The 19150-nt window shown below is 44.1% G+C and overlaps 1 long non-coding RNA gene across 4 annotated transcripts; it reads right to left on the bottom strand.

Annotated features, from left to right (window-relative positions):
• Nucleotides 1-1746: 1746 nt before the first annotated feature.
• Nucleotides 1747-17717, bottom strand: LOC309865393. Of its 4 annotated transcripts, none has more exons than XR_014312065.1 (5): nucleotides 17600-17717; nucleotides 12429-12506; nucleotides 3919-6051; nucleotides 3408-3786; nucleotides 1747-2082 (listed from the first exon to the last, which is right to left on the bottom strand). It is a non-coding gene; the product is annotated as an uncharacterized lncRNA (long non-coding RNA). The 4 variants fall into 4 exon arrangements; XR_014312066.1 differs by having other exon boundaries at nucleotides 3504-3786; XR_014312064.1 differs by having other exon boundaries at nucleotides 1747-3786.
• Nucleotides 17718-19150: the final 1433 nt, after the last annotated feature.

Here is a 19150-nt window from a genome sequence, read left to right as displayed (position 1 = left end):
ATAGGTAGAATAGATTTTAAAAGAAGGCATATGCTGGCTCCTTGCTGCCCAGTTGCGGGGAGGGTTTGAATTAACGTATAGGTCTGGATTACCGTATCCTCCGGACCCCTCCAAATGGGAATTTAGTAATTATGCAAGTTCTTTCCCTTCGGGTTTGAAATCAAAAGGCGCACGGTTATCTAAGACCTTTGAGGAACTACGTGGAACATTCTGGAGGCTGTATTTGGATAGCCCATTTTGAGAAGTCAGTACTAATTGCTATGCAAAATTAGCAAGCCTCGGGGAGAACCGAGCTCTGCATCCAGGGGGTGCTTTTATAAAAGAATCTATACGTGCTCAGTGTCATTCAAAACAGGATGATGAAAAGAATGGGGCCGAGATAGCAGCCCTTCAAATTCAAAAGACTTGAGACGCCCTATCTACATTTAAAATAGGGCGGAGGGAGGAAGGGAGGAGGACCGCTTGGGGGAGAATGGTTAATTTATACATTCCCAGAAGACGGAATGGAGGCGCTTCGGTTTCTGCCGGGAACTTGACTTTTACACTCACACATTAAATAACATGTATAATACGGTATATCGCTTGACTCACTTAACAGATACAGCAGTTTTAGTCTCACCTCCAATTTAATGTGACAGTTATAATTAGAATTTAAAGAGTATAAATTGCATTTCATTAGTTCAGTTTTCTAGGATTTCCCAGTAGAAGAGTTAGGAAGAGTTAAGAGTAGCATTTAAGCTCACTTTGCATTTTTAAACCACTTTACAGAAGTGGTTTAAAAATGTAAAATGACCTTGTTACGTTGTTACAAAGGGGATTAGATGAGATAGGTGTTGTGACGATCTATAGCTTTAGCCGGCCCTCTACTGTAACAAATGGGGTGTTTAGAGAGGAATTTAATAAAACAATTCAAATAAAAATAGAAACCAACATTTCCTTGTGTTTGAAACCAAGAATTTTGTCAAATATAGTAGTTTTGTTAATGAATAGCATCTCAGGCGAACAGCATGCTTACCTGACCGCTGACTTTTTAAAACATCTTAGAGAAATGAGAGTGACCTTGAATATTATAAATGACACATCTTAATTTGCATAACTGGATCAATCTACTTAACAAAGCTGTTCATTCCAAATAAGTTATTAACAAAAAAGGAAATTATTGCTATCTAGGAAATGACCTACCTTCAAATGGTTTTGTATGCTCTTTTTGTTTTGTTTCATAAGGGAAAATAGTATATGAAGTTGAAGACAACAGCCAAAGCTGCATTGGAATAGTTTAATCTAACTTGTATTTTGGAGGCTTAAAAAAATAAAAGGTCTGAAAAAAAAATAATAGATCTGAAAGTGCATGCAAATAAAAGTAATGCCTTCTGAAAAAAAGATGAATAAACATGGAGTAAGATGGGGAGAGGAATGACGTATAAAAAACAATTCCTGCCCAACACAACCCAAAGTCAGTAGGAGTGACGCCGGGTCCTGGTTCATGGGGATGTGTGTAAAGACCTTAAAAATAAAATAATTAATAAATCCCTGAGTTTTAGATATCTGCATGATTGGCAATTCCTTAATTAGAAATGCAAGTTTTCTTTGCATTAGAACTTAGAAATGCAATTTTTCAAGTTTTCAAATTAGAGTTGTTGCAATTGATCTAAGGAGCTCATTTCCAATCTTACCTGAGTCAGAAGCAGCAGGTAGATGGGCTCCCTGACCATACAAAGGATTCACACAAAACACTAGACCAACTCAAAAGGAGAATTGCACAGCCTTTAATAAAGAATGGGATATATACATAATGTAAATATATATAATTCAGAGTGGCAGACAGACAGGCATTAGGTTTCAGTTATCTTGTAACTGCTATTCTAAAGGTTTTTATCATCGCTAAAATATATTTATAGTTGCCAAGACAATATTTAGTAGGGCTTTTTTTCCCCCCTCAGTGGTTAAGTCTTAAAACAACGCAACAGATTTCACTGTTACTTGTGAGACATTTCCACTTTATTTCTTGCCTGCTGGATGTATAATTTTGCCAATTCTTCCACTTCAAACAGAAGTAGCTGACAGATCCAGATTCCATGAATACTGACAACAGAAAAGTAAGAAGGAAAAAAAGAAGGGAAGTGGGAACACGTATTAACTTCATTAAATAGAACTCATGGAAAGACACACCTTGAAAACTAACTTGTAAAACTGGCTTTTGTTTGGGAAATTAGGCTCCGGGAGTTCAGTTTAACCCCTTGTGTGCTGGGGCGTGGGGGCGGGGAGACCTACCTTTAGTGGAATCCAGAGGAGGTAAACGACCCAACATGGGGGAAAAGATTAAGTTCTGAATGAAAATGCTGCAGAGAATTTGTGCTGGGCAGTTCTTCTGCGTGGAAGGACTATTTAATAATTTATAGCAGCTTGCGATTTTAAGTACCCAACACAGCCATTAAGATCTGATTTTAGCTGAATATCTGGCTTGCACAATAGGATTTTGCAAAAAGAAATGTTAGGAAGAGTGAAAATCACTGCAATCCCTCTCTCAATTTCAAGCCCTTGAGAAAACAAATGCCAATCTGAACTATAGCTCATCCCAAGCCCAGAGTGCTGGCTGGAGGCATCGCAGGCCCAGCGCCCCCGAGCCCAGAGGGGCGCCCAAGGGCCTGCAGTCAGGAGTCCCCACACTGATCACACAGCTGTGACTGGCAGGGAGCAGGGAGTAAAGGGAGGCCGCTTTCCCAGCCAATCGGTGCCCATTAAAAAAAGAAGAAAAAGAAGACATACTCTCCTAGTAACCGGCCGGTTTTTAAGAAATGATTTCAGGCTGTGGATCAAAAGAGCCTTTAAATGAAATTATATACATACAGATACATCTTTTTTGGTCTTAGTTGACCTGCCTAAAAATCTTTCTATATAATGAAACACCTCATAGAAATGAACTCGAGGACCAGTGATTCTATTTCTAAGACTCCTTCCCGGGGAGATACTCAACCAAAGCTACATCTGCAAGTCTGTTTACTGCAAGTCTGTTTACTGCAGGATCGATCGTTCATGTTGCAAAAAAAATGGGAGGTGATTTGAATACCTGCTCAATAAATGACACATGCCAGGCATACTACACAGGCTTTAGAAAGAGAAGTACTTTTTCTACACAGACAGAAGAAAGTCTAGACCACCTTACTGAGTAAAAGACAGTCACAGATCTATTTGAAAGAAGACTTGGGCTGCCTCGGTTTTGACCTCAACTTTCTAGTTGGGTTCTTTCCAGTTTGTCTCTAGGCTCAGTCAGAAGACCTGGAGGGCAAGACCATCCCTAGAAGCGAACCAAAACTACCCCCCCGAAGCCATAAGGACGGGGCTGAGCCCGTAAGACCCCACCCAGGACTGACTCCAGGACAATGATCCTTTTGACCTTCTCAGCCTACCTGTAGGTACCCGCCCACCTTTGCACCACATTTTTCCTTATATAAACCTGGAAGTCGTTCCACTTTTTTGGCCATAATTTCTGAGAGGGAACGCACCCTTGTTTTCTGCTATTGGCCTCTTTGAAATTCCTTTTTTGTGCAGGGTGCCTTTCTGGCTCAGTTGGAAGAGAATGCAACACTGGATCTTGGGTTATGAGTTTGAGCCCCAGGTCCGGGTATATAAATGATTAAAAAAAAAATTTTTTTTTTAATTCCTTTCTTGTTCCACCACCACTTGTTTCTCTGCCTTTGGATTTTATTAGTGGCGATGGGCTGAGCCTGGTCTGTTGGGGATTCCTGGAGCCAGGTGCCCTCATACTTCTGTGTGTCATGTGTAATACTGTTTTTGTAAAAAAAAAAAAAAAAAAAAAAGCACATGTTATTTCTGTGTGAGAAGACTGGGGGAAACGGGGGAGCCAATGTTACAGGATGGCAGGGAGGAAAGGGGGATGTTGACTTGTTCACATAATACCTTTGTGTCCTGTTGGGTTTCATTTTTTTCTCACAATGGGCATCCACTGCTTTTGCAGCTTTGTACTCCCTTCCCACAGATGAAGGCCTGAGTCGTCACCAGGGCCTGCAGAGGGAAAGTCTCCCGAGAGTAGCTAAGTCACGCAGAGCTGGTGGGAGAGTCTGGATTTTCTCCTGTCACCAGGCTCCCCTTTATCTCCATGTTCTTAGTCGAAAACAGGGAAAGATCTTAATACGGCTCCAAAAGTAAAAACGGCATTTGGCTGCAGAATTTGGGTCTCCCCTTCCCCAAGCTTCTGAACTGTCAGTATCTTATGTACGTACGTATTTAATCAGAGAGAGCACAAGCAGAGGGAGCGGCAGGCAGAGGGAGAAGCAGGTTCCCCACTGAGCAAAGGAGCCGGATGTGGGACTTATTCCAGGCCCCTGGAATCATGACCCGAGCAGGAGGCAGGCAACTTAACCCACTGAGCCACCCAGGCGTCCCATGAATTGTCAGTATTTTAGAGAAGTAACCGTGACTGTACCTAAGAATTTCCCGAGAATCATGGCACATTAAGGTCTGAGAAATAATAAATGCTAACTACTTGATTATACCAAGAAGGAAGCTGAGGTAGAAAGGAAAGGTGGCTTGCCCAAGGCACATTGGCTTCTGGAATGATGTTTTTGGGTTCCTCTTTGTTATTCCTACCAAAGGCCAGAGTAAAAAAAAAAAGAAAAGAAAAAAAAAAGAAGGAAAGTCAAGAGGCCACAAAAAAGTGAAATACACAAGGTCTGTGCTTCGCAGAGTGTTTCTTCAGAAGAGCAGCCCCTGCTGCCAGCCGCATCCTTCGGTGAGCAGCTTAGCTCTCCTTCTGGAGAGGCCTCGGGGAGTCCAGGTCTGGGCCACAGGCCCCTGCTCTACTTCCGAGGCATCTTTTCTTTCCTGGTCATAGAGGCTGTTAGGAACTCAACTCTGACCTCCCCCTAAATGCATGTATTGAAGTCCTAACCCCTAATATATCTCAGAAAATGGACTATATTTTTTAATAACTTTTAAAAAATTGTATTTATTTTTGAGAGAGATGGAGAGAGAGTGCGTACTCACACAAGCTGGGGGAGGGGTAGAAGGAGACGCAGGCTGGATCCCAGGACTCTGGGATCATGATCTGAGCTGAAGGCAGATGCTTAACCAACTGAGCCTCCCGGGTGCTGGGAGGACTGTATTTAGAGATAAACTCTCTAAATTATTAAACTCTCTTAATTACAGAGGTAATTAATGTTAAATGAGATCATACAGTGTGCCTCAGTCCAATGACTGGTATTCTTTTTTTTTTTTTTAATTTAAATTCAATTAAATTTTAAAAATTTCTACTAAGAACATGAGTCGCCTGGGTGACTTAGTGGGTTAAAGCCTCTGCCCTTCAAGTCAGTCATGATCCCAGGGTCCTGGGATCGAGCCCCACATCAGGCTCTCTGCTCCATGGGGAGCCTGCTTTCTCCTCTCTCTCTCTCTCTTTGTCTGCCTCTTTGCCTACTTGTGATTGATCTCTGTCTGTCAAATTAATAAATAAAATCTTTTGAAAAATAAATTCAATTAAGCAACAGATAATATATTATTGGTTTTGGAGGCAGAGGTGAGTGACTCATCAGTCTTCCACAACACCCAGCGCTCTTAACGTCGCGTGCCCTCCTTAGTGTCCATCACCCAGTTACCCCATCCGTCTACCCTCCCCTCCAGCAACCCTCAGGTTGTTTCCTAAGATTAAGAGTCTCTCAAGTATCTTAAAAGCAGAGGGAGAGTCACCAGCGATGGGCACAAAGAAATGGGGACATGAGAGCCATCAGGGGACGTGAAGAGAAGGTGGCCATCTGCAAGCCAGGGAGAAGGGGCCTCAGGAGAAACCAAGCATGCAGGTACCCTGACCTTGGACTTCTGGCATCCAGAATTATGAGAAATAAAGATCTTTGGTTTGAGCCCCTGAGTCTGTGATATTTTGCTACGGCAGCCTGAGGTGCCTAATACAGAGACTCTGTCCCCGGGAAGCTGTAAGAACCTTTCTGTGAACTCCGGGAGGCAAGACCATGTCCCAGCGCTCCATCTCCAAACACCGGGCTCCTGCCTCAGACATGGTGGATTCTCACCGAGTATCTGCTGCAAAGATAAATGAGTCGCTGTTAGATATCATGTTCCATTCCTCATCCTTTTTTATTTTTTATAGATGAAGAAACAAAGGGTCGAACATGAGGAACAGGATGGGTCCTAGTCTGCATGAATGGTGTCCGGAAACGTCCCTGGAACCCCCATGCCGTTAGAAGGGACAAGCCCAAAAGCAAGCAGCTAATCAAGGTTGGATCCGCGCCACGTGCCAGGACGGCACCCCCCTCCCCGGTATAGAGCCTCATGAAGTTCTTTCCGTTGTTGTTTTAGTGTGCTCCGGCCACCGTAACAAAAATACCCTACACTAGGGATCCATCCAGAAATGGATCTTCTCACATTTCTGGAGGCCGGAAGTCTGAGATCAGAGCACCAGCACGGCCCGGTTCTGGTGAGAGCCCTCTTCCTGGTTTGCAGGCAGCTACTTTCCCGCTGTGTCCTCCCACGGTGGATAGGAAAAGAGCAAACTCCCTGGGTATTTCTTCTCACTGATCTTGGGGCGCCTGGGTGGCTCCGAGGGTTGGGTGTCTGAACTCTTGGTTTCAGCTCAGGTCATGATCTCAGGCTTGTGAGATTGAGCCCCGTGTTGGGCTCCACGCTCCGCAGGGAGTCTGCCTGGGATTCTCTTTCCCCCTCTGCTCCTCCCCCCTGTTCAGGCCTGCTCTCCTTCTATCTCAAGTAAATAAATCCCTTTTTTTTTTTTTTTTTTTCTGGCAATGAGAGAGATCACAAGGAGGCAGAGAGACAGGCAGAGAGAGGGGGGGAAGCAGGCTCCCTGCTGAGCAAAGAGGCCCGTTGCTGGGCTTGATCCCACAACCCTGAGGTCATGACCTGAGCTGAAGGCAGAGGCTTAACCCACTGAGCCACCCAGGCACCCCTCAAATAAATAAATCTTTTAAAAAAGCACTGATCCTGTCAGGAGGGCCCCACCCTTACGACCTCATCTAAGCCTCATTATCTCCCAAAGGCCCCATCTTCAAATACCATTACCTGGGGGGGTAGGTCTTCAACATATGGATTTGGGAGGAATGTAAACATTTACGTTTGTAACGATAGTGCTTTCACATGTTGTCACCCTGTTTGCCTTTGAGCACGGATCTGAGAGAGGTGGTGTAGATGTATCACCTCCCCGTATCGATCTATCCCATTTTTGAACAGATGAAAAAGAACAAAGGTCCAGAGAGATTACGTGGTTTGTAACTCATCCTCTCCTGTAACACACAGTTATTGCAGACCTAATATGTGCCGGGATCTAGAAGCATCCCACGCGGTTGGCACGACCGGCATTACAGCCTAAGTACTAGTTCTTCTGCTGTTTTCCAATTCAGGCTACTTATTTCCCAGTTTAATTGTTCAAAACAGAAATAGTGCCGACTACAATAGAAACTCAACTTTTCCTTGCAGAAAATCCCATTCTGCTCTAAGACGTATAGGAGTGCTAGAGCTCTCCTTGTCTGGCCAGGCATTTCTGCCTCTTCTGCCTGTGCCTTTGAGGTTTTTGGAGTCTCCTAGTCAATGCCTGTTCTTCCTCCAAAACCTCCTCTGCTGTGTTTTCACCACCCCCTTCCCCACCAGGGGGAGTAGCACCTGGGTCTATGCTCCCGCTTAGACCTTTTGTGCAGACAGCCCTTATCTCAGCCTAAGTGGTCTTACCTGATGGGACTCTCATTCACGTCTTTCAGATACCCTTGGGCAGGACTCCAGTGTCTGTCCCGCTGCCTTCCGCACTAAGGATCTCAAGGGGCTCTTCCCTGCTGTGTGGCTTGGACACAGACTGTAGATGGGAGCCAAGCCATGATACACGGATTTAAGATTGCGTGTGGACAATTCCCAGCCTTCCTGGGCGTCCCAGACCCACTCAAGAGGAGGACTCTGAAGGAGATGATGACAAAGCCACACAACTGAATCTTCTCTTTTTGAAAAGTATACAGGGGTGCCCGGGTGGCTCGGTCGGTTGAGCATCTGACTCTTGGGTTAGGCTCATGTTGTGATCTCAGGGTCCTGGGATCGAGCCCTGTATTGGGCTCTGTGCTCAGCACCGTCTGCTGGAGATTGTCCCCCTCACCTTTGCCCTCTGCTGCTCTCCCTGCTGGTGCATTCTCTCTCTAAAATAAGCAAAATGGGGCACCTGGGTGGCTCAGTGGGTTAACCCTCTGCTTTCAGCTCAGGTCATGATCCCAGGGTCCTGGGATCAAGCCCCACATCCCGGACTCTCTGCTCAGCAGGAGGCCTGCTTCCCCCCTCCCTTCTCTGCCTGCCTTTCTGCCTACTTGTCATCTCTCTCTCTCTGTCATATAAATAAATAAAATATCAAAAAATTAAAATATAAAATAAAATAAGCAAAATGTTTCAAAAATAATAATAAAACAACTAAAAGAATACAGGCTGGATGGTGTTTTTCTTTGCTAGGGCTGCCATCGCAAAGTGCCACCAACTGGGTGGCTTAGAACATCAGAAATTTATTATCTCACAGTTTTGGAGTCAAGGAGACCAAGATCAAGGTGTTTATTGGCCAGGCTGGTTCTTTCTGAGGGCTGTGAACAAGCATCTGCTCCAGGTCTCTCTCTCAGTGCCTGGTAGCCTCAGCTGTGCCTGGTAGCCTCAGAGATGGCATTCTCCCTACGTCTTCGCATCATCTTCCCTCTGTACGTGCCTGCCTCTGCGTCCAAACTTCTCCTTTTTATTTATTTTATTTTATTTTATGAAAGATTTATTTGAAAGAGCACAGATGTGCCTAGGGTGGGGGAAGGGCAGAGAGAGAGAATCTTCAAGCAGACTCCCAATGAGCAAAGAGCTGGAGACAGAGCTAGACCCAATGACCCATGAGATCATGACCTTAACCAAAATCAAGAGTCGGACACTCAACTGACTGTGCCACCCAGACGCTCCCAAACTTCTCCTTTTTATAAGGACACCAGTCATACTGGAGTGGAGTCAACCTAATGACTTCATCTGAACTTGATCATCCTCAAATACCTTATTTCCAGGGACGCCTGGGTGGCTCAGTTGGTTAAGCGGCTGCCTTCGGCTCAGGTCATGATCCCAGCGTCCTGGGATCGAGTCCCACATTGGGCTCCTTGCTCAGCAGGGAGCCTGCTTCTCCCTCTGCCTCTGCCTGCCATTCTGTCTGCCTGTGCTCGCTCTCTCCCCACCCCTCTCTCTGATAAATAAATAAAATCTTAAAAAAACAAAACAAAACCTTATTTCCAAATAATGTCCCATTCACGGATGCTGAGGGTAAGGATTTCAATGTCTTTTGGGGGATTCACTACAACTGATGGGGAAAAGAGTAATATGTTCACCCGGACTCCGTCCTAGCATCCCAGAAGCCCAGGGTCCCAGAGTCAATGTTCTGCTGACGATATAACTTCCTCTGCTACCAGCACAAATCTAAGGATTCTTATAAAACCTGTCACTGCAGGAAACTGCCTTCCCTCTTATTTTTAAAGAATGTGCCTAATTTAATTTTGCTGCTCCTTGGAGACGTGGCCACTGCATTCATATTTCCACCCCTCTGCCCAATCACTGTCCTGCAAATAGCGAGTGACAATAAATGCTGTAGACTTGCTAGCTATATAGAGTGCCGGGCTTATAAAGTCACACAGATCTGGATTTGAATCCCGACTCCAGCGTGCACTAAGTGTGAGATTTTGGAAGCTTGCTTCTGATTTGAGTTTCCATTTCTGTTTCACAGCACGAGGCAACCCCGCCCTACAGGGGGGTTATAAACAAGGCGGTTAGGTGTAGCACTGCTACAGGCTGGCAGAAGGTTAGTTCAATAAAGGAGAGCTGTTATTTTTATTGGTTATAAATGAGGGGAGCAAACTATTGAGATAACTAACCCGGGCACATAACAGTTGGGGTTTTGAAAAACACATTTCTGGTTTAGCAGCAAAAACACAAAGGTTCATATGCCCAACCCGGATGCTATCTGGAAGATACCCATAGAACCCTATGTTATTTTATTTATTATTATTTTAATTAAAAGGTGTAATTTATTTATTTGACAGAGAGAGAGCACACAAGCAGGGGGAGCAGAAGGCAGAGGGAGAGGGAGAAGCAGGCTCCCTGCTGAGTTAGGAATCCCATGTAGGGCTCCATTCCAGGACCCTGGGATCATGACCTGAGCTGAAGGCAAACACTTAACGACTGAACGACTTGGGCACCCTGCCCTAGAACCCTATTTTAAATCAAAACTCCATGCAGAAAGGGAGAGATACCATCATATAATTCTAAAACAGGTGATGGTCCCCGAACCACAATTCTAGTGTTCATTATCTTTCCCCCATCCACAAGGAAAAGAACAACACGTCCTGCTGTCTTTCCCCAGGACAGGCTCTGGTAGCCTCTATCACGAATGCACATTGGGGCCACTAGAGCCCTGAGCTAAGTAACCACGCCAGTGAGAGAATACAAGTATCGTATGCAGTTCCGAGTCTGTCCATTTGTGTGCATGAAATAACCACGTTTATATTTTACTTTCTATTTTAAGCCCCATCGTTTCGGAGTCTTCCCCACTCTCAGTGGGCTTCCAAGAGCCTCTCTCCTATAGGCATTTGCCCACCTCGGTTCTGGCTAAGTCATCCATCATTCTGCTCACTGTCCCCTGCGGGCAATGGCTCTGCCAAGCCTGACCGGGGACACCGTCATCTCTTTGCAAGGCTGCCTAGAACAGGGATACCTGATGCAATTGCCTAAAGCAAGCAGCAAGAAGAATTCATGGGGGAAGCCAGTGGATTGCCTATTCAACGCATAAGATCATCACTTCTACAAGAAAATGCACTAGCTCTCTGGGTTCTTTCAATGTGAACCATCTTTAGTCTATCTTTTGTTCCTCCATTTATGGGGGAAATCCTGGGTAAAGAGGAGTATCCTTTATTGTCCAGAAAACAGCAGTGGAAGTGTTAGGGTGATTAACCCTTGGGGTCAGCAGAGGGATAAGGCAGGGAACAGTGGGGACTTCGGAAAACTAGAGTTCATTCCTTATCTAAGGCAGGCAGCCATTGGGTGTCATTACAGACCGAATCCAGTACGGCCAACTCTGCCAATTACTTCCGAGAAACCCAAACCTGGAATTTTATGTGAAATTGCCCAGATTTTTAATGTGAATGACTGCAATTCACATGGCCAAACAAAGTCAGGTCTGGCCCACAGGCCTCTAGTCTGTGGCCATGGCTCACACTGTGTCTTCTCGAAGGGCAGGCCTGCCTCCAGCCAGCTTGCTGGAAAGCTCCCGTGCCGGCCCCTGTTCCTCTCCACCACCTTGTCCGGGATCCTCCTGCTTTTGCCTTTGGCTCAAGTCATCTCCTTGCTGGGGCTTATGCTTTTAGAAACGAAAGCTTGAGGACGATTTCCACGTTCCGTTCCATCTCATCCCTTCACCAAGACAATAAACCCAGATGGGAATTTCTGCTTGGAGGCAGGGAAGAGAAAGGGAAGTAACAGGAGAATAAAAATATAGATTACTACCTCAAAAATATGATCTTGCCGAACATATGTGAGTTGACGTTATCTATAGAGCAGTTTCAGGATTTCTCGGTGGCTTCTAGGGAAGCACTAGGACAAACTTTTAGGAAGGAAATCCCCATTCAGCCAACTAATCAGATTCCAGTTTTCACAATAAAATATAAGTATCTAACACAGGGTCTTCTTAATAATGTATTATAATGTAGCATTTCCTTTTATTAGTACAGTACCTTGTTTTCCTGATTCTGCCGGGGGCAATTTCTGAACTCAATAAAAAGGTTTTGAAAAGTAGGTCATATCTTGGAGGTTTAGCCATCGAGTTAATAGTAAACACGTGATACTAGTTATTACTCAGCCGTCATTGGTTTAAAGGATTAACATTACCACTGAGCCGTTACTGGTTTAAACGACTAAAGCCATACAATCCTTGTGCTCCGGGAAGATGATAAATTTGGGAGCAGAAAGTTCAGACTCAAATCACCTTTGTTTCATCATTTTCTTTGGTGGTGGGAGAGAGATGCTGATCTCCCTGTGATACTGATTTGAGTGGTCAGGAGTGAGGCAAGAATATTAGAAGTACACCAGATGAAAATCGTTCAAATAAATGACCTTATTACCCTCCTGACATATATAATCAGCATGGACCAAAGAGGAATAATTGCCCTTTGGAACTCACATGTGTGAATTTGAGGGGAAAGGGACCGGAGGAATCTAATAATCTCCATTACTTGCTTCCCTTGGGATACCCTACATTAGAAATTAGAGAGGTCTGGGGTTACTTTTCTTCAATAAAATTAAAAAAAAATTTTTTTTTTTAAAGGAAAGTATTAGCTTCAGTAGAAACAAGTGACCTATGCACAGGGCAAGGAGAAACTCCTAACCAGTTTGGGGATAGATAAGGCACTTACGTTGTGATTCTCGAAGACTCACACATTTGGTATTTCCTGAATTCTCTTTCTGGAGATACTGAAGTTTTCAAATGGTATCTGTAATAAAACATGTTACATCCAAGTTGCTAGCCAATGATTTAATAGCATTTAAACGTTAAAAAATGAAGACACACAAAAGGTACAGCTTCTGTACCCATGCAAATTCTTTGTAAGATGCTTGTTGCAATCCCAGCTTTTAGTAAGTAAACTTAGTACTTAGGTAAAATGCATTTATCCAGCCTTGACATTGGATAAGTAAGTAAATTATTTCAGTGCCAAAGGGATCGCTAGTCTAGGCTGGAGAGTAAGTGAATGTGTTTTCCCAATGGCTACATTCCCAGAGAATTTTTGCAGGGACAGAATTTGGCTGATATCAATTGTAGAGGGAGGTGGGGGAGGCCATTTAGTCCCTAAATTAGGGTTGTGCACCCATGCAGTTGGCAGGAGAGGGTGAGAATTCTCTGGAAGACAGCCTGACTGGTTTTAATGTGACAAAAGCTCTCAAAATTAAACAAATATTTATTGAACACCTACGACTGCAAAGCTTTGAGCCCTTTCAGGAATTAAAAAATGGGTAAGTCAAGTGCCTGTCCTCACAAAGATTTCAGTCTAGCCAACGAATCTACCACGAGCCGTGAGAACTGGAATATGAAACAGAAGGCAGCATCAGAGGGAGCCCCAGCGTGGGCATGAGTGAGCAGCTTGCTCAGGAAGTTTCCATGAAGGACGGGGTTGTCCTGAGAGGCTGCAGAAGTCTGAGCGGGATTCTGACCCACAAACGCTGGGTGAAGGGCATTCTGAGTGGAGAAAATCCTGGGCAGCCACTGAGCAGGAAACTGCAGGCCGTATTTGGAAAACTATACATAGCCCTCTGGAGTAAAAACCAGAGAGCCTGCGAAGTTAGAGTCCAGGCCTAAGTAACAGGTAAGGTCAGAACAATAGGTAGTGGGCAGAGAAGGTGTGTGCTGCAAATCTTCTGCAGCTCGACACTCAGCTTGGTGCTTGACAGTTTCATCCAAGACAGACGTGACCTCTTGCAGTCACAGACCAAGAAGAGCCTGATCTCAAACAGCTAGCTAGCTCTGCTGCTCTCAGCAGTGCCCGTCTCTCAGACTGCCTGTCTCCTGCTCGGTTTAGTGACCCAGCCATCACTCAGAAGTGGAGGGACGCCAGGAAAAGGGATGGGGGCAGAAACAGAAATGTAACCAGTAACTGACCACTACCGCCTTTCAAGGCTTGCCCCTCCATGCAGATGCTGAGAAGCCCAGTTTGTGGGTTCAGGGAGCATGCCTATAATACTGGAATAGGGCATGTTTATATAAGGAAGGAAAGGCTGCCCCCCACCCCTGCCCAAACCAGGAAATTTTTTTAAAAAAGATTTTATTTATTTATTTATTTGACACAGAGAGAGAGAGAGATCACAAGTAGGCAGAAAGGAAGGCAGAGAGGGGTGGGGGAAACAGGCTCCCCACTGAGCAGAGAGCCCAATGCGGGGCTTGATCCCACAACCTTGAGATCATGACCTGAGCCGAAGGCAGAGGCTTAACCCACTGAGCCACTCAGGTGTCCCCCAAACCAAAGAAGTTCTGAGTGTGTTGGATAACAAGAGATCATCCACAAAAGGCAACTATAAATTTGAGTTTTCATAGCATTCATATAATAGGGTTAATATTCTCGAGATGAAAATTTTCTCCTTTGCATGTCTTCCTTTTATTTTCCTGCTTGAATTTCAATTAGTCTCAACCTAATAAAGGCTTTTTATAGCCCACCAGAAACATTTGCAGTAATCAAAGGCTTTAAAATAAAGAAATATATATATAGTGCTCCTATGTTGTGGGCATTCAGGGGATCCTTTACAAGCACAGTAAAACCCCCATAATAAGGCACGCATCAAAAATATAATTTTAGATATAATGCAGAATTGGCAACTGGCTCCCATTGTGGGCCTAGCCCATATTTGAGAACAGGACAGGGATAAGAGTTGGGGTGGGCATTAAAGTTCTATGCTGAGGTTGGGGATGGGGATCTTGGCATGGAGACCAAGGTCATGAAGGTGAAGGAAAGGTATGTAATAAACTTGTTGCAGAAAAAGAGAAAAGTGAAGAGTGAGTCTCTGGGTTTCAGTATTCTCCAAGGCAAATCTCTGAATCTGGCCAACTAACTGGGACATTTCTGGAATTACTGATGCTCTACTGCTGCCTCCGGTCTCAGAATTGTCCCAACAATATTTAAATTGGAGCCAACCACCACCACCAGGTGGCACCAAATCACAGCTTTGTCTGGCCGAATTTAGACATGGCAGCTGGACTCCCAGAATTCCTCCCCAGCTAGCTCCACACTGGTCATTTTGTTGTTGACCTTACAGAAAACTGTGACCTTATGTTTTAGATTACTGAATTCTTTGGCTCTCACTTATCCAATTACAATAGGGTTTTAGTGAATTAATTTATGATAACCAAAAATCAAGGCAAGTACTGTCTTAGTGGACTATAGGAAAAGGAGGCTAAATTAAATATTGATTATTTTATACACATTAGCTGATTTAGTCCCTTCAGCAACCTATGCAGTTTAGGTTGAATAAGGATGAAATGATCACTTCTATGGGCCAAAAATTGTCAACTATGGACATCTTCACATAGTTTAATCTGATAGTTACCATTAAACTATTCCTTTGGTGCTGGGTTCTACATATACCTCATAGCTTTAGCTTATTAACTGAATTATTAAACATATTGATATATTTATTTTATGTGCTTGATCTTTAATTTCATAAAGATGTGGCTAACATCTTTTAACTATAACTTGACTTTATTCATTTCTCCCAGAAAATTTTTTGTTTCTTTGTATATTTTGATGTTGTATTGTTAGGTGCATACATGTTTGTTTGTTTGTTTGTTTGTTTTAAAGATTTTATTTATTTATTTGACAGACAGAGATCACAAGTAAGCAGAGAGGCAAGCAGGGAGCCTGCTGATCCCCAAATCCTGGGATCATGACCCAAGCTGAAGGCAGAGGCTTTAACCCATTGAGGCACCCAGGTGCCCTGCATACATTTTTTTTTTTTAAAGATTTTACTTATTTATTAGAGAGAGAGAGAGAAAGCACAAGCAGGCAGAGGCAGAGAGAGAAGCAGTCTCCCCACTGAGCAAGGAGCCTAATGCGGGACTCGATCCCACGACCCAGGGATCATGACCTGAGCCAAAGGCAGCAGCTTAACCAACTGAGCCACCCAGGCACCCCCCCCCCCCCCGCATACATGTTTTTTTTTTTTTTAATTTTATTTATTTATTTTACAGAGAGAGATCACAAGTAGACAGAGAGGCAGGCAGAGAGAGGGAAGCAGGCTCCCTGCTGAGCAGAGAGCCCGATGTGGGACTCGATCCCAGGACCCTGAGATCATGACCTGAGCTGAAGGCAGTGGCTTAACCCACTGAGCCACCCAGGCACCCTGCATACATGTTTTTGATGGTTATAGTTTCTTCTCTATTCCTTTAATCAGCATATAATGTCCTTATTTGTCCCCTATATTTTTTTGCCCTATATTCTATATTGTCAGCTATTAAGATTTTCCCCCTTTTTTTCTTTTGGTTCATAATTTTTCCCATCTTTTATTTTTAAACTTTTTATATCTTTTAAGTTTCTCTTTTAGACAACTTACTATTGGATCTTACTTTTTAAACCAATCAGAGTGTGGTTTTTTGTTTTGTTTTTAAAGATTTATTTATTTGAGAGAGAATGGGTGTGGGTGGGCAGAGGAGCAGAAAGAGAGGGAGAAAGAATCCCCAAACACACTCCCTGCTGAATGCAGAGCCTGACATGGGGCGTAATCCCAGGACCCTGAGATCACAAACTGAGTGGAAATCAAGAGCTGGAGGCCTAACTGACTGAGACATCCAGGTGCCCCCTCAGTCTGTTTTTTTAATTAGTCAATTTAATTTTTTAAAAAAATTTTAATTCATGTAGTTAACATACAGTGTTTGGTCAATTTAATTAATGTATATTTATTATAATGCATTCCAATATAAGTACTTATTTCTGCCATTTTATTCTACATTTTTCATTTACTACACATCTTATATGTCTTTTTTTTTTTAAGATTTTATTTATTTATTTGACAGAGACAGAGATGGTGAGAGCGGGAACACAAGCAAGAGGAGTGGGAGAGGGAGAAACAGGCTTCCCACTGAGCAGGGAGCCCCATGCAGGGGTCTATCGCAGAACCCTGGGATCATAACCTGAGCTGAAGGCAGACACTTAACGACTGAGCACCTAGGCACCCCACATCTTATACTTCTTTCCCCCTTTCTGTATTTTTTTTTTTTTAGATGGGGGAAGAGGCAGAGGGAGGCAAAGAGAGAAAATTTTCAACAGCCTCCAGGCCCAGCACAGAGTCCAATGTGGGGCTTGATCTCAAAACCCTGAGGTCAACAGTCACATGCTTTTCCAACTGAGCCAGCTAGACACCCACGATTAGATATTTGTATATACAATTGATCCTTGAACAATGTTGGGGCTAGGGGCACTACCCATCACAGTTGAAAATCCATGTATAATATTTGAGTCTCCCCCCCCCCCCCAGACTTAACTATTAATAGGCTACTGTTGACTGGAAGGCTTACTGAGAACATGAACAATTGATTCACACATATTTTACATGTGTTATATACTGGATTCTTACAATAAAGTAAGGTAGAGAAAAGAAAATCATAATGAAAATACATTACCAGTACTGTATTTTTGGGGAAAAACCTGCATATAAGTGGACCCACACAGTTCAAAGCTGTGTTGTTCAAGGGACAACTGTATTATGAGATGATCACACTAAGTTTAGTTAACATCCATTACCACACAGAGCTAGTTTTTTTTTTTTCTTGCAATGAGAGCTTCTAAGATGTATTCTTCTAGCAATTTCCAAATATGCAATACAATATTATTCACCAGAGGTACCATGCTGTACCTTACATCCCTGTGACATATTTGTTTTATAAATGGAGGTTTGCACATTTGACCCTCTTCACCCATCCTCCACCTCCCAGCCCCTCACTTCCACCCCCATCCCACCCCCACCCCCCGCAACCACCAATCCATTTTCTGTATCCAAGAATTCAGGATTTTGTTTTTGGTTGTTGTTGTTAAAATTCTACACATACGGGAGGTCATGCAGTATTTGTTTTTCTCCATGGATTTTTCTTTTTCTGGCTTTACCGTTGAGCATTTCAATCTGCCTGGAATCTGTCTTACTTCAAACCCCATGTTCTCTCTGTTGCACCAGCAAGAATTAGAATATCAATGGAACCTTAGAAATGTGACATCTACCCCCACTGGATCCCAAACTGGAAAGTATGTGAGAATTACTTGGAAGCTTTTGAGAAACGTGATCCCTGCCCCTTACCTCTGGAGGTTCTGGCTCACGACATGGTGGGGGCAGGAGGGGCGACCCTGATACTAACACAAGCCCCTGATTTTGATGCAGGTGGTTCACATACCACATTGTGGGAATATGGTTACCATCTGTAACCCCATAACTTCCCAAATGATAAGCTTTATGCTTGTCTTTGAACTTTAAATATTGCTTTTTAAAGATACACCCCTTGGGATGCCTGGGTGACTCAGTCAGTTGAACATCTTGCCTTCAGCTCAGCTCATGATCCCGGGGGCCTGGGATTGAGCCTGGCATGGGGCTCCTTACTCAGCAGGGAGCCAGCTTCTCCCTCTCCCTCTGCCTGCTGCTTACCCTGCTTGTGCGCTCTCAAATAAGTAAATAAAATATTAAAAACATAAAATAAAGGTACACCCCTGGGGTCCCTAGGGGGGATAAATAGAGGATGCACGCCTGAATTGGTGCCAATCATCTCTATTTAGACTCCTTTCACCTCATATTGTCCTATATGCCTAGAAAAGTCTCTAGACCCACCTTGTTTTTTTTTTTTTTTTTTTAAAGATTTTATTTATTTGACAGAGATCACAAGTAGGCAGAGAGGCAGGCAGAGAGAGAGAGGAAGGGAAGCAGGCTCCCTGCTGAGCAGAGAGCCTAACGTGGGGTTCGATCTCAGGACCCTGAGATCATGACCTGAGCGGAAGGCAGAGGCTTTAACCCACTGAGCTACCCAGGCGCCCCGTAGACCCACCTTTTTAAAAAGAGTTTTTATTTAAATTCTAGTATAGTTAATACACAGTATACTATTAGTTTCAGATGTACAATATAGTGATTCAACACTTCCGTACATCACCCCGAGCTCATCACAGGTGCTGTCTTTAATCCCCATCACCTATTTAACACCTCCCCCCCCTCACTTCCCCTCTGGTAACCATGTTTGTCCTCTACAATTAGGAGTCTGTTTCTTGGTGGGGGGGGGGGCGCTCAGTCGGCTAAACCAGAGCCTTTGGCTCTGGTCATGGTCCTGGGGTCCTGGGATTGAGCCCAACATCACACTCCCTGCTCAGTGGGGAGTCTGCTTTTCTCTCTTCCTCTTCCTCTGTCCCCCACCCCCAGCCCATGCTCTCTCTCGTGTGCTCTCTCAAATAAATAAATAAAATCTTCCTTAAAAAAAAGATCTAGGGGTGCCAGGGTGGCTCGGTTGTTAAGCGTCTGCCTTTGGCTCAGGTCATGATCCCAGGGTCCTGGGATCGAGCCCCACATCAGACTCCCTGGTTGGCAGAAAGCCTGCTTCTCCCTCTCCCACTCCTCCTGCTTGTGTTCC

Source organism: Mustela nivalis (genome assembly GCF_964662115.1).
Source record: "Mustela nivalis genome assembly, chromosome: 5".
Classification (NCBI taxonomy): Eukaryota; Metazoa; Chordata; class Mammalia; order Carnivora; family Mustelidae; genus Mustela; species Mustela nivalis.
This window is presented reverse-complemented; position numbering and strand designations above follow the sequence as displayed.